This window comes from Cataglyphis hispanica, chromosome 15 (assembly GCF_021464435.1).
Source record: "Cataglyphis hispanica isolate Lineage 1 chromosome 15, ULB_Chis1_1.0, whole genome shotgun sequence".
NCBI classification, from domain to species: Eukaryota; Metazoa; Arthropoda; class Insecta; order Hymenoptera; family Formicidae; genus Cataglyphis; species Cataglyphis hispanica.
In genome coordinates this window covers 5,536,942-5,551,463 of record NC_065968.1, presented here as the reverse complement: position 1 = coordinate 5,551,463, position 14,522 = coordinate 5,536,942, and positions in this window count along the sequence as shown.

Below are 14,522 nucleotides of genomic sequence, written 5' to 3'. Positions count from 1 at the left end.
TCGCGCACGTCGGGCTCGTCAATGAATAGATAACGAAGGAGAATGAGCTAGTTGAGGCGGTTTGATACATCGGCGACATCGCCGCAACATTCATCTGCATAAATCATTCTTATCAGTACGATTCCCTCAAGCAGCGATTCTCAACCAACAATGTTGAACACATGATAAATACATTGATATAAGATCTATAGATATAATTTAATCGATGTACGATGTATTAATCTTAATGTACGAATAAATCTGCTACGGCATTTATAAGTGATAATCTATCATGTAAGTGTACAAATATTGCACGCAAAGTTAAATAAAAATTATGGATTGTTTAACGTACATATTATTAAGTTCCTGTCTCTCTCCCTCCTTCTCTTTTTCTTACAATCAGATTAGATTTTTGATAAATGTTATTAATAAGAAACATTATTTTTGGAACCACGAATTTTTCCTGTATAAGAGAAAATAAGAAAATTATCATAAAATGTCTTATTTCTTTAAAAAATTATATTTTAAACATCAATAAGATTAGAGATCAAATCTTTTTTTTATAATCTGCCCAAGTGTTGATAAAAGTATGACATTTTAGCCAAAAGAAGCGACAGTTTTAACACGATGACACGATGCATTAAGCGTGGTTCACAGATCGTGGAACGCGTTCCCCACACGTAGAAATAAGACGCCCACCGTATTTACCCGTTCTGAATTCCTCAGTCGCGCTTCGCCCCCTCGCGAATTGTTGCGTAGCGCAAACCCAAACTCTTAACTCTTAAGCTCGCATGACTCGCCAATTCAACGATATATAAGGTGATCTGAAGTTGCCGGGTAATCTATTATTTTACAGAAAGCAGCTCATGTGCATTTAAAAAATTTTACATATTGATAAGCGTCTAAATAGTCATTTTTCATTAAAGGTAAGCTGGTAGGTATATATTAAATGGACAAATATATTCAAGAAATAATAGTAAGAATGCAAAAATTTTTAAATGATAAGAATGTAAAAATGCTTTCGCGCCACGTGTTATCATTCATCGTAATGTACAAAATGTCGCGAGTAGTACTTGAATCGGAGATCGGAAGTCGACTCACAGAACGAGCAAAGACAAATCAGAGATACTTTAAGCACACCCTGTACTTACACAGATGTTTAAGAGCTAAGCAACTACTCGGAGCGAGTGAGTTGATGCGAGCCGCGTATCACGAGAAGGAAGTTCAATTTAACCCAATAAAGGACAATCAGAGGCCGACGGCGACCAGAGACGAGTACCTACTACTCTTCTGATGGTTAAACGGATCTACCGAGGGACTTCGCCTTCAGCTCTTTTCCACCTAGAAGACGAGAATCTCTTACAAGAGATCATATCATTTAAAAAAGTATTATATCATATCATTTAATATAAAGTTTTTTGTTCCTTAAAGATAATCACGAGATTAGAGAAAAGTATACGCCTGTTCGATTTTGTAAAAATATATAGTCGCAATTTTTATATAGAATAGTTAATGCTTGTAAAAAATTATTGTGTTGTAGAATCGTGTACAAACTATAATAATTTCTTAATAATATCTTAATAAAATATATGTTTAAGAATCATTATATATGTATACTAAGATACGTAAAATAATGTCTTTAATATGGTAAGGCCTTTTTAATTTCCGCGCAAACGTAGGCGATGTTCCTGGTAAGCTTCCATAGTAACAATGAGGAGAATGTTCACGTAAGGCTCCTCTATGGCTCGCTGAAACGTATTATGGCTTGGCACTCTGTGCGAAAATGGAAAAGGCCAATTCTATCCATTCTTCAAGCTCGGCCTCATGCGAACGACGAAGAGCATAGAACTCACGATGCACCCAAGCGTAAAACCGGTGACATGGACCAAGTAGGTTTTCGTGCAGAGGATTTCTCACAAAAGACCGCAAAAGGAAGAACGCGCACATCGCATGGAAGCGGAAAGCGGTCAAAGGCTGTTGGCAAAGGGGTGCGATAAAACGGCTCTTAAAATCCATGAATATATCAATCGCGCCGATTTGGGTTCGTTACAAAAAGAACAGAGGTATAAAAGTAATCGATTGAAGGGTGTACGAATTCTTTTTCTGCGTGCGCTTATATGCTTTTTATAAAAAAAAAAACAAATTAATGTTTAGATATATATATTATATACTAAATAATTGTTAAAATTATTCTAGAATAATTTAATTAATTTTTAGAGAATATAAATATTTGATTAATTTTTAGAGAATAGTTTCTAAAATATTATTCTAAAATTGTCACCCAGCAATCAGTGATATAGAGCACGCTTTTTACACACACTGTTATCTGTTATACATCGTGGAAACACCGACTTGACTTTCATCGTGTCACGTATCGGCGTTTATCTCATAGCGTATGCACGAGAGCAGAGTCGGTATCGAGATCTCACGAGGTCCATTCCGAGGAGCTGATGATGAAAAGAGCGAGAGGTACCTAATAGATTAGCGAGGGCTCACCCCCTGCTCACCCCGCCGGTCGGATAAGGGGGTTCTAACATTAGCGATTATACGCATCGCGGCACCCATACATCGGGTGTCTCCGTGTGGAACTAAACAGACAAAATGGCCATGCTCTGGCTCACCCTCGCGATTCCGTTTTCCTTTTGCGAGAAGCAATTTTTCTTTCTTTTTCTCTCGTTCTTTTTTACTCTCTTCGTCTAGGAGATATACCTTCATGACGGAGAAGAGTCACGAGATTTTCGAAAGTGCTCCCTGCTCCGGAGAGATATGTCTTCGGATTGGTGAAAAGCGTAATGGGTCTTGCGCATTATATTCATCGTTATTGTCCGACAACCTCAGTCACGCACTCGTAACGCGAAACTGCGAAAAACAATAGCTTATTTCAACAGACCATGTTGAAAACAATAGAGAAAATATTGGTATAGACATAAATATAATTACGGTTCAAACTTTGAAAATTATTCTAAATAATATGGCATAAAATTTTGATTTCTGTTAATGGAAAAAAATTAAAAAATTAAAAATTTTAAAAGATAAATTATATTCAGCATCTTTAACAATCTCGATCAATTTACGAAATCGTCTAATATTTATTTAGTAGAATTTCCGACAGAAAAAGGACATTCTGAGCGCAGTCACTTAATTTCCTGTACGATCCTTCACATCTCAACCGTACGACAGCTGCGGGCTGACCCAGTTTCCGGGTCTGGCATCCTCATCTTATTGTCAAGGACATCGTAAGAGTGCCATGAGAGATATCACGCCTCATCCACTCTGCGTCGCGCACCGCCACCCTTTCCCCGCGGGAGACCCATGGGGCACATTTTCTTTCGTGTCCAACGGATATGCACGCAAATAATCCGCTTTTCATCGGGACCAGTAAACATCGGCTATTCAGGAAGGCCCTTCGAATCTTCTGGCGGATGCCAGGACCGCGTTTAACGCGATCATTTCGGAAATCGGATTTGGCGGCATTGTCCTCATAAAAGGGATGACACCGATCTTACCCTCTGCGCATTTAAACCACTCTCGTTCACTCATGCATACCGCAACATGGCGTGACAGTCCTTTTAGGAAACGAGCCGACTGGCGAGAAGTGAAGCGTGGGATGCTGTCATTGCGAACTATATCGAAAATGCTAAAAGCAGAATAGAACATGATTTCTCCTTTAAATGTAAAACGTTAGAGAAAATATCAGCGTATACAAGACAGAACAAGAAAGAAAAAAATAAAAACAAAAATAGAGCAAGAAAGATTGACTAATCGCAGAAATAAAAGGCACAGTTTAGTTATGAAAATATTTAATTTTCTCGTATGTTATGACATATTTATTTCCACGACTGTCAAAAGTCGAGTAGCGGATTGTCTTTGTTGACATGCGATTTGCAAGAAAGTCGGACGAATCACGGTAAAAACTGTTGTTATGATTTCATAGATTGCGCAAGACAGTGTTTTCTTTCTGCTGTGCCCATTCGTGAATAAGTTAATGCAATTACGAGTCACTTTATGAGAGATCGGCACATTGCTTATGTCAAAAAACGCGGCATTATGACAAAGCTCAATTATAATACAGCGCTTAATAAAGTGATTATACAAAGTTGCCTTCGATGCTTATCTCTGTTTATTGATTACCGATCGATAATGTAATAATGATATTTATTATCGGCGCGCATACACGAGATAAATTTTTCAATCCTGTCTTTTATTATTTCTCTCTTGCTTATTATGTTTATTCTTCCGTGACGTGAGCGATGCTAAATTTAAATACATATTGAAAGAGGCAACTGATCGCGAAGATATAAATTATCAAACTCTTTTTGCATTGAACGACGAAAAAAATTGACGCAGTTAGATTTATTCCTTGCGTCTATAGATTTATGCATATCAATTATCATTTATGATCAGATCTTACTATAATGAAAGGAACGTTTCTTGTACAAAACATTATTACGCGATCACCCTGTATTATAGCATGGTGTGACCGTCAATTGCGTAGGCTTGCGTCTTTACAGGCCGCTTCCGACCTTCGAAACAATTACACGCAATTAAAGCCGTCGCGGCAAAGGCCGAAGATTCGTTGCTTTAATTTCTATATGAAATTTTCTCGCCGCGAAATAGACATGAAATCGCATATAAATTTAGATATAAAGTTCCTATAGCGAACGAAGGAATACGATCAGTTTCTTTTCATAATCGACATTCATTATACAAATATTTAATAAAACTACAACTTCTGTCATCTAACAAATATAGGCCAAGTTCTATTATAATTGTATGTGCGATATGGAAAATATCTTAGAAAACAAGTTAAACAGACATCCCAGATAAAATATAGTATTGCCATTATAACCGTTCACCGTCGACTTTCAGTTTTATCACAGTTATTACAGTTTAAAGACCGCAAGTGCCTTCAAAGAGTTTATCTTGAAAACGTAGTAGCCGCATTATTATTTCGCGTAAGTGCTCGGGCTCTTTAAGCCCTAATAACTATACACACGCGTATGTGGGGTGACGTGTATAACGTTCAGCCCGCGCACAAAATAAATTGCAGACGACGTAACTCCTGCGTAACTCCTGTCACGATAGCAATTATCGTTCCACTATTGAGAGGACGCGCGCATAACGGCAGTGACTTCCTCGATTCGATTCAGAAGAAACAAGACCCCCTCCACCCCTCCTCACACTCGGCAACTCATACATACTTTTTCGGTGAACTGAAAAAATGACCGAAGAAGATAGAGTGAGCATACGAAAAAACGTTATCGACATACACGATTCTTTAGTTTGCTTCGCTCGCCTTGATCGTACGACGATCAAAACCTGCGAGGACTCCAAGTTGATTTGCAATCCATGTGCGACACGCACAGATGTAATTTGCTTCTTTCGGCTATTGTCATTTTTGCACAAATGTGAGAATCTCATGTGTACTTGAATCGTGCACTTGAGCTTCTCATCAATAAGTAGCTTGTGACGTAGCTCTGACGCAAGTATATTTCAAACAACCGCGATGAAATTTTATTTTGCAAAAATAATTATTGTGTAATATATATATAGAGATACATGTATACGTATAGATGGAGATAAAACGAGAAATCGAAAGCATCAGCGATGGATTCTGTTCGAAAGTAGTAATGACTTTCGAATATGCTTCCCGCTAATAAACACCAGAGCGCTCAGGCTCGGCGTTCTACTTTTTTTTTTTTACTGTTGTTCAGAGGAATCAGAGAAAACGTTTTCCCTGTCGTTAAAATGATATGCGCAGTGCACATATAGTAATGACTAACTGTGGCCGGTAAGTAACGCTAATGGCGTACGCTTAACTGTCACGAAGGCAGACCGATGTAGCTGATAAGCAAATTCATGAAACACTTTTGCGAATATCGTAATGTCGGAAAAAAGCAAAGTTTCTCACCGTATTATTAACTTTGCGGATTGCCGGCAATCCGGAGATGCCAAGCTCAATCAATATTCAAAATACTTTCCGCACAAAGTAAGTTAAAGATAGAGAGCCGAAAATGAATAAAATACATGTCTCTCCTCATGACAAATAAATTTACAAGATTTATTTTCATGCTCGATTTTTTATATATTAAACTAAAACTATACGTCGCTAAAATTTTTATTTTATATTTTAGCATTCACAAGAAAACACGTTCATTTTGTATATTTAATCCTTCTTATATGTTAATTTTCTTAAGTGGCTACTAGATAATAATTAATTATATTGTAATATGATATTTAATAGGTATTACGCTTATTTAAAAAATATATATATATATATACTGCAAGGAGACGCACACTAATTTCATCAGCAGCACGATGAAACCTTGATAGAACGTATAAGAATTATATTTCTGTGCTGTGGAAAATTGCAATCTCATTACAGTTTAATTGCGCACGAAGCGTGTTACAGAAGCAATATTTAAAATCAGTTGTTTAAAATTTGTAGAAAGTTTCAAGATAATAAAGTCAATAAAATCTCGATCTGAATATTATTTGCTTTGTAAGATAACGAAGCATCCCAATCTCATTCGTCATACCTTAATCGGCGTCTCTGCATCACAAATAGGTAAAAGCGATCGGTAGTAGTGTAGAATGCGTGATATATCTCGGGAAAAAACGCGTTTGAAGGCCGTGAGGTAGCAGGTTTCTTCGCTCGTCAGCGCGGCGGCAGGTATAAGGGATTCTGGGTTTCATTAGCGTAATTAACGGGCCCTCATTAAGCGTATTACAGAATGAACGGACCCATCTTCGCTACATCTCGGCATCGACCAGCTTTCTGCAAACGGAACCACGCGTCAATTCGAGTCGCGTATTTCTCTTTTGGCGCGCACATATATTTCTCTCTGCGCAAGTGTGTAACATTCTCCATCACAGAAGATTTATTTCAATGAAAGAGACTTGTCACATTCTGTTCCTACAACCTACAAGAGAACACGTATATCGATATACTTTAACCAAAGACTTCGTTAATTAACGTTAAAATAGTGATTCATTGCTCATTTTTTGTATAGTCGTGATTTTTACAGTTTTGAAAAGATTTTATAAGTTACATTACACAAGTATGAAAGATAAATATAATTGGAAAAAAAAAATCAAAAATTGCCGAATGGCTGGAATGTACAATACGAACAAAATACATGTATAATAATCATGACAAGTTTAGATGGCTTTCAAATAAAGTATTGTATCTCTGTTTTTTTTTTCTTTGTAATGCAGAAAGAGACTGTTTCCGATAATATTTCTTCGCTACATAACCAGTCGCTTACGTAACGCTGCATTCCATTGCATATATGCGGTTGAATGTCAACGATTATATTATCTAAGGGATAAAAAAGAACGACCTTTCGGTTCAGGACTTCAGCTACGAGCACTTCATGTTTCTCTACGCATGGCACATTAATTAATTTCTTGAATAATGAGATAAATCTACGTATAGACACATACGTACATACGTACGACATATATACATATATACGTCGCCAAAGATAATCCATCTTTCTTAATATTCCACAATATTTCTTCATATTCTATAATAAGAATTCAACAAGTACGATTACACATGCATTATAATTACACAAAAGCATGCAAATATCTGTTTAGATTAAAATATATAAAAATACAATATTTACATTTAAATTCATAAATATTTAAAATATTTATGATAATTAAAGCGCGTTTAAAGTGCGTAAATTGAGAAAATAAATTATAAGAATATATATATATATATATATATATATATATATACAATGTGCGTATGCACATATGTATATTTAAGATACAGATCTATTTATTTAAAAATAAGATTTCTCTTTCATATCTCACTAATAAACACAAGTAAATAATAATGTTATCATATCTAATGCTTTTATTGATACTGTGGCAACCCGCTTTGATCTCGTTGACGACTTATATGAAAATACTATCCTAGGGGGTCCGGATGTAAAATGAGGCACGCAACGCGTGCGCGTAACAAAGGCTTAAAGGCGCAATTTCTTTAGGGGTTAACGCGTGCCATTCGGCGTCTGAAATAGGTGACGGTAGGTTGAAACCGTGATCCGATATCATTCCTATGAATTATCAAGTAATAGAAGCTTAGAGTAGCTTGGGGGACGTGCGTAAAATCAGCTTTTGATTTTACTCATAAAAGTTTAGATTTATGTATCAAAGTGATTGATACCATCTGCTTGTGTAAAGAAATATAACTTTTAATAAAAAAAATAGTGTCTTGTTGTATGTCTTGTTAAAATTAATTTATTAAATTATGTGTTTGAAATTGATAGCTATTGTTCTATTCATTCGATATAAGATTAAAAGGCTGAAAAAAAAAAACGTTCGTTCTTCACGCAACTCTCGTCATTCGAACATTGATCTCGTTGCTTTCTCGGATTCAAAGATGGGGGATTAACGGACGGGTGTCGCCGCGAATATTTTATAAATTAATGTCAATGCGCCCGGCTATATATCCGGTTACACCGGAAGTGCCCGGTACAATGAGACACGCATACAACTTGCGCGTAAGGAAAAGACACAAGAGGGCGACGTGGGGAGAGGACAGACCGAGCGAAAAAAAAAAATGCTTTCGGCCGTACGTGGATTTCCTCCCACATTGTAAAGTAACCCCTATTCACCCTCCGTTACAGGACGGCTTTTTTATCGGCAGTATGCGCCGCGAGTTTTTTCTTGCTGCTCTCCCTTCTGGTGCGACCCCCTCGCGATTGTGTTCGGGACACGGGGGGCGTGAACTCTGGCTGCCACGAGTAACCTCGAGGCGTTTTTCGCATTTGCAAGCATCGCCAAAGTTGAGCCCTGAAAGGAAGGCCGTTAAAGTTTATGCCGATATCCAGCTGGCAAAGATTGGGTGGACGGAGCCGGCGTGCGATAAACTGTTTTTGGCAAATATTGCATTATTTACACATCTACAAAAAATATATCTCTATTAGAGTTTGAGAAAAAAACAGTAATATTAAATGTTAAAAAAGTTTGACTAATTAAATTTCAATACTATAAGTATAATGATACCGATTATTTGTGAACAATAAGTAACATCGCCATCGTAGTGGTTTATAATCGATAAATTTTTTTTCTTATTTTTCAACCTGATAAAACATAAATCAGTGAATGGCAACCATTCGATTATACTTTGTGTTCTGATCTTATAGTCTTTCGCGAGTAATTACTAATAAAAAAATTACTACTAGCTGTTTCTGCCGATTTGTTCTCGGCGATATGCTCTCTCTTAAAAACGCGATCCACCTTAACTTCCAATAATTTATTCAAATGTCCATCGTACGTTTTTTGCTTTTTTCCTATTTACCTCACGTAGGTTTATATCTCAATTATCTCCTACGTGAAAGATATAGTTAAACTTAAACTTAAACCTAAACTTTAGAGATAAGTAATAAAGTTTTTTTGTTTTTTTTTCTTAATTATAAGAAATATAGAAAATAACATTCTTCAAATAAAAAATCTACAAGATAAAAAAATCTACAAGAATCTGTTCTTTACATGTGCGTGCGTATAAAAGCGCATTACAATTACTTTGTAGACAATGTCAAAGACAGCTTTTAACATTTTAGCATTTTTCTCAGCATTTCTCGTAGACGTATTAAAAATAATTTAATTATAATTTAACCTAATTATAGTTCAGAAAAAGCAATTAATTTTATTTAATAAATAACATAGCATTCCAATTTACATAAAGATTTATTCTTTCATCCGATTGACATGATTTGATCTCACGGACGAATAACTCCCGTCCTAATGTCCAGACATGTCGCTAGATAAGATCTAAGATTATGGCGATGCTGTTAATGTCAGATTAGTGTCACTAGCCTTTTTTCAAAACGACTCGCACGAGACTAGGTCAGAGGGTCGGGCGTGCGCCTGCCGTCCGTCGGGCTTTACCTCTCGTCTCGCGGCTCTACTTTACGACTACCGTCGAGTGAGTCGGCCGACCCTCCCGCAAATCTGTTTATTTTACGCGGGTTCGCTCGACAGGTAGGTCCTCGAGAGGATCGACCCTCGTGTGCGATCGACAGCCCGAGAAAGACATCGGTCTCGTGTTGCCCCGCTGCTCTCGAGCGAGCTTGCCGCATCCTCGAGATTTGCGCGCTAATCCTTTGATCCTTTCTTATTGTCGAGTCGAGAGCTCAGAGAGAAGGAGCTCCTCAAAAGTACTTGACTTTTTCAATTTACGATAAAGTCGCCCGTGTTTCAAGGCAATAATATCTATAATTGTTGTATGATTGTTTCACATAAATACTGTATAATATTACACAAATTTTTCATTTTATTTAAAAAAATTATTATTCACATACATACAATTTTTTTATATTGCATAATAAATAATAGATGCAATACACACACACACACATGTTAAATGATGCCAAAAAAAATTATTGATGTAAAGGATTTTCGTATATCATTTCATTAAACAGCAAAAAATAATGTATAAATAATACAAAAATATGCAAATAAGATGACAAGGCATTAAAGAGAGCAAGAAATATTCACGAGATAAATATAAATTCAATGAGATTATCACTGGGTTGTTAATGAGCGGTAATGGCATGTTTTTTTAATCATCAATCTACGATCATAAGCGCATATCTCATTATAAAAAATATTTAAAACAAGATAATTAAAGCAAGAACTATTTTATATCTTCCTAATAATATCATGTTTATTTTAAGTCATCTTATATGTGTGTGTGTATATGTGCGCGCGCGCGCAAATATTCGTTTCTGAAATATATTGAACGAGAAAATAACATATTTAACTTTTGTAAAATTTACAAAACTTTAACGTAATATTATTTTAAAAAGTGATTTGCCTTTCGTCGATTTCTAGTTAATCAAAATATTATATCAAAGTCTATATATCGAAACAATGAATTTGATCACCGACGGTCAACGAGACACACAAATGTGTCAGTCAGAGTTTACCCTTTCCTCTACTTATGGAGTTGTTCGAGTTTCGTTACTGTACACGAGTATTTGTGCGAGTCTTTCTGCCACGTGCCTGCAACCCTTATGAGACAACCGATACGTTGGGCGGAGTTCTCTGCGCCCGGTTTCTTTCGACCTTTGTGATCTGCAAGTCCACCACCTGGAACTACAGAAGGTACTACGATCGAGTTTTCGTCGCTAGAGCCGTTGAATAACGTTTGTCTTTGAAAGTTTTAATGTCAGTTAATTTTTTTTCTCATCTTCCATTGGAGAGTACAAAGAGTTTTCACAAAGCCTTTCCATCGAACTCTATTTCCTGTCATGCTCTTAACTTTGTTCTAAACTTTCTTTACTCTTGAACAGAGATATGTCTTTAACAATAATAATATATATATATCTATGCCAATTTTTTTAATGCGTCATTTTTTTTTATGGAAATATTAAAATCTGCAAATTCCCATATGTGATAGTTTAATCGACAATATAAATAATTGTACAATATAAAAACTACATTTTCATAATTTTACTATATTTTCATAATTTTTAGAAATAAAATTATGGAATAAAGTTGAAGAAAGCATCTTTCAATTTAACCCGCATAACTTTTGATATTTACGATCCGCGAGTCAGCTCGACCAGAATAATGATTTTTAACCACGTGTGCACGCGGAATGTCACTGATGATAGAAAGAAGAGGGGAACGGAGTAATAGAATTAGTTCGGCCAGACGGAGACCTCCTCACTTGCCTCGCTATAATACGAGCTAAGTTCCGTCACGAAGACCTTAATATCCGCCACTTCCGCTGCCTCCCACTCGTTCGTTTGTTTATTCGATATCGTCGACCATCTTACGAGGCCCGTGCCTTCTCGTCTTTATTCTGACCCTTACATGGTAATATAATTTCCTTCGATTGCGTTACATGTGTACGCGGAATGATTTATGACGTTACTGATGCCGTTTGTACATGAATTAGGGAAAATATCGAAAAAAATAATATGAAAGGGTGAAATTATTCGCAGAGAAGAAACATGTTACGAATGTTTTTCTGGCTGTGATAAATTAGTAAGCGATTAAAGACCCTTCCGGAATTTTTCAATAAGTTTACTGATAATAATATATTTTCGAATTATTATCTTTAGATTTTTAGATTTACACACGTAATTCACGATAAAATTTAAGAGAGAATTCTATTTTGTGGCGCATATTCTTTGGCATGCATGGATTCTGATATATATTTTATATCTGTAATATTTTTCATATTACAAATATAATGAATCTCTCCGAATTTTTTATCATAAATAATAGATCGTCTACAGTGGCGATCTTAGCATAATTTTGATAATTTTAATTTTTACTTTACGCGAAAATCTCTGGCCATGGCTACAATCACCAATTATTATCGCAATTAAAAAAATGAGCTATTCGTTAATTTGAATAAAAATCATTCCGCACACGAAGACTCGTACGTCGTCGACGTAACACGAACTCTCGGGCCACGAGGGAGCCGTATTGTCTCGTGGACGGATTCGCTCGTTCGGCGAAGTATCGAGCAAGAAATCCGATGTGGGTTAAATGCTAATTGCACAAAGTCGGGCAACTCGAGTCGGCGAATCATCCCTCGGGTGGCACGATCTGCGGCCGCGATAAAGCAAGCTACACGAAGTCCGTGCGTTCTTATCCGCGCTTACATTCGGAAGGTTAAGAGTATCGTGTATGCGGAGTTCTGGGGCACTTTTAGCTTTCGTGTAGCAGTTGCGTGTTGTGTTGCACGTTCTCGAGCCCGCCGACCGCCTCTTGGGGGGGGGGAGGAAAAAGTATGTACTCTCCACATGATATTGAAAATATAAAAGTTATCGATATTACAAAATTAGGACGCATTCACTGTGCTGAAATAATAGTTCGTAAGCGATTCAAATGATTCACGGCAAATGGAATCTCAAGAGAAAACCTTATAATCTCGCGCGAACGTGTTATTAGTATCGTAAATATTTACCAAGTGATTACGCATGCACGCGCCGATACGACACAAAGACAAAAATAAACTGTAACGTTTGACAATATTATATTCAATTTTCTATCATTCGCAACGATACTATATATCTGTATTTTACTGTTTACCTCCGCGTGGCAATAATATCATGTTTTTTTTCTCCGAGAGAGCTGATGCAAAGAAATAAGGTCAATTCGCGCAAATAATGTTATCTAATTTGACGTGAATAATAAAACGAAACGTCGAATGTGCACAACAGTTGATCGAATGTATAAATAACGATATAATTATAAAGAGTGTAAATTTTTTGCTTTCTTGTAATAAGAAAGTATCAAAGTATTGATAATTTATTTTGATATTATCGATTTAAAAATAAGCGCGGAGAAATATATCGAATGAAAATAACGTGTTCCGCTATATCCTTCGTATAATGCGATTATATGACGTTAAGAGCGCGCAATGACGGACCGGCTAGACCAGATCTGCCAGCTTTATCGAAATCCGTGTGTTGACTAGAAAGTGTCCTGAATCGATCGTACGGCTCCTCTATCTACTTTCTTGAATAAACAAATGACGTCGCAATCCAAACAAGTTATCTCGCGGGTATTTCTTCCCGAGATGCGCTTAATTGCGTACAGTTATTTCGATGAACCGTCGAATATTTGCGAAAGTATGTATTTACTTAGTCTTAAAATTAATTAATTATATGTATGCATGTTTCATTTTTAAAGATAATTATTTAACAATGAAAGAATAATTCTTTGTTAGCATTTATTAATCTTTAATGCGCATTATTATTCTTTTATATCTCTAGAGTATTAATAATATCAATAATAAATTATTTAATATATATCGAGATATATGTGTGAATATAAATAAATTATTAATATCTCTATGAATAAATTTAAAATGCAGTTTTTACTCATTAACAACATTAAATCTTTTCCGCGAAGAATCTTTTATTTTATTGATCATTTTCCTCAAACGATTTATGATAGCTGCGACTTATGATAGGGAGCACTTACAGCGAACTTATCTATTAAATGAAGGATCATCTCTTATCTTCATCTGCAACTGCTCGAACGTAACTTTTTCTAATGGTATCAATACCTAACTGATCGCAGTGCATAAATGCAATGAATGTCTCGGTATATATATGCAATGATAGGACTTCAGTTCTATTTTGTCCTTTTTTATCCTTTTTCTTTCTTCCTCCTGAATCGATGAAGGAGGAAGGAAAAGCGTTTTATAACGCAGAGTAAAAACTCGGATAAAATCTGATTTATAGCATTCATAAAAATAAACTTTTTTGCCTATACAAGCAAAGTATTAATCAGTTAAACATGATTTCGATAGAAAAAAAGAGAAGGACGGAAGAAAGAGGAAAGAGATGGAACAATCTTTACGAGAAAGAAATCGATCTTACGATAATGGTAAATTGAATTCGACGTCGATGACGAGCTGCTCGTCTCCGAGGTAGCCGAGAGCAAATAAACATCCACTCGACATAATCTCTTCGAAGACTCGTCGGGTCGAGTGCATCTACCTTGCGAGAATTCGAGCATGCTTCATCGAACATTGTATCCATTATATGTTTTTGTCT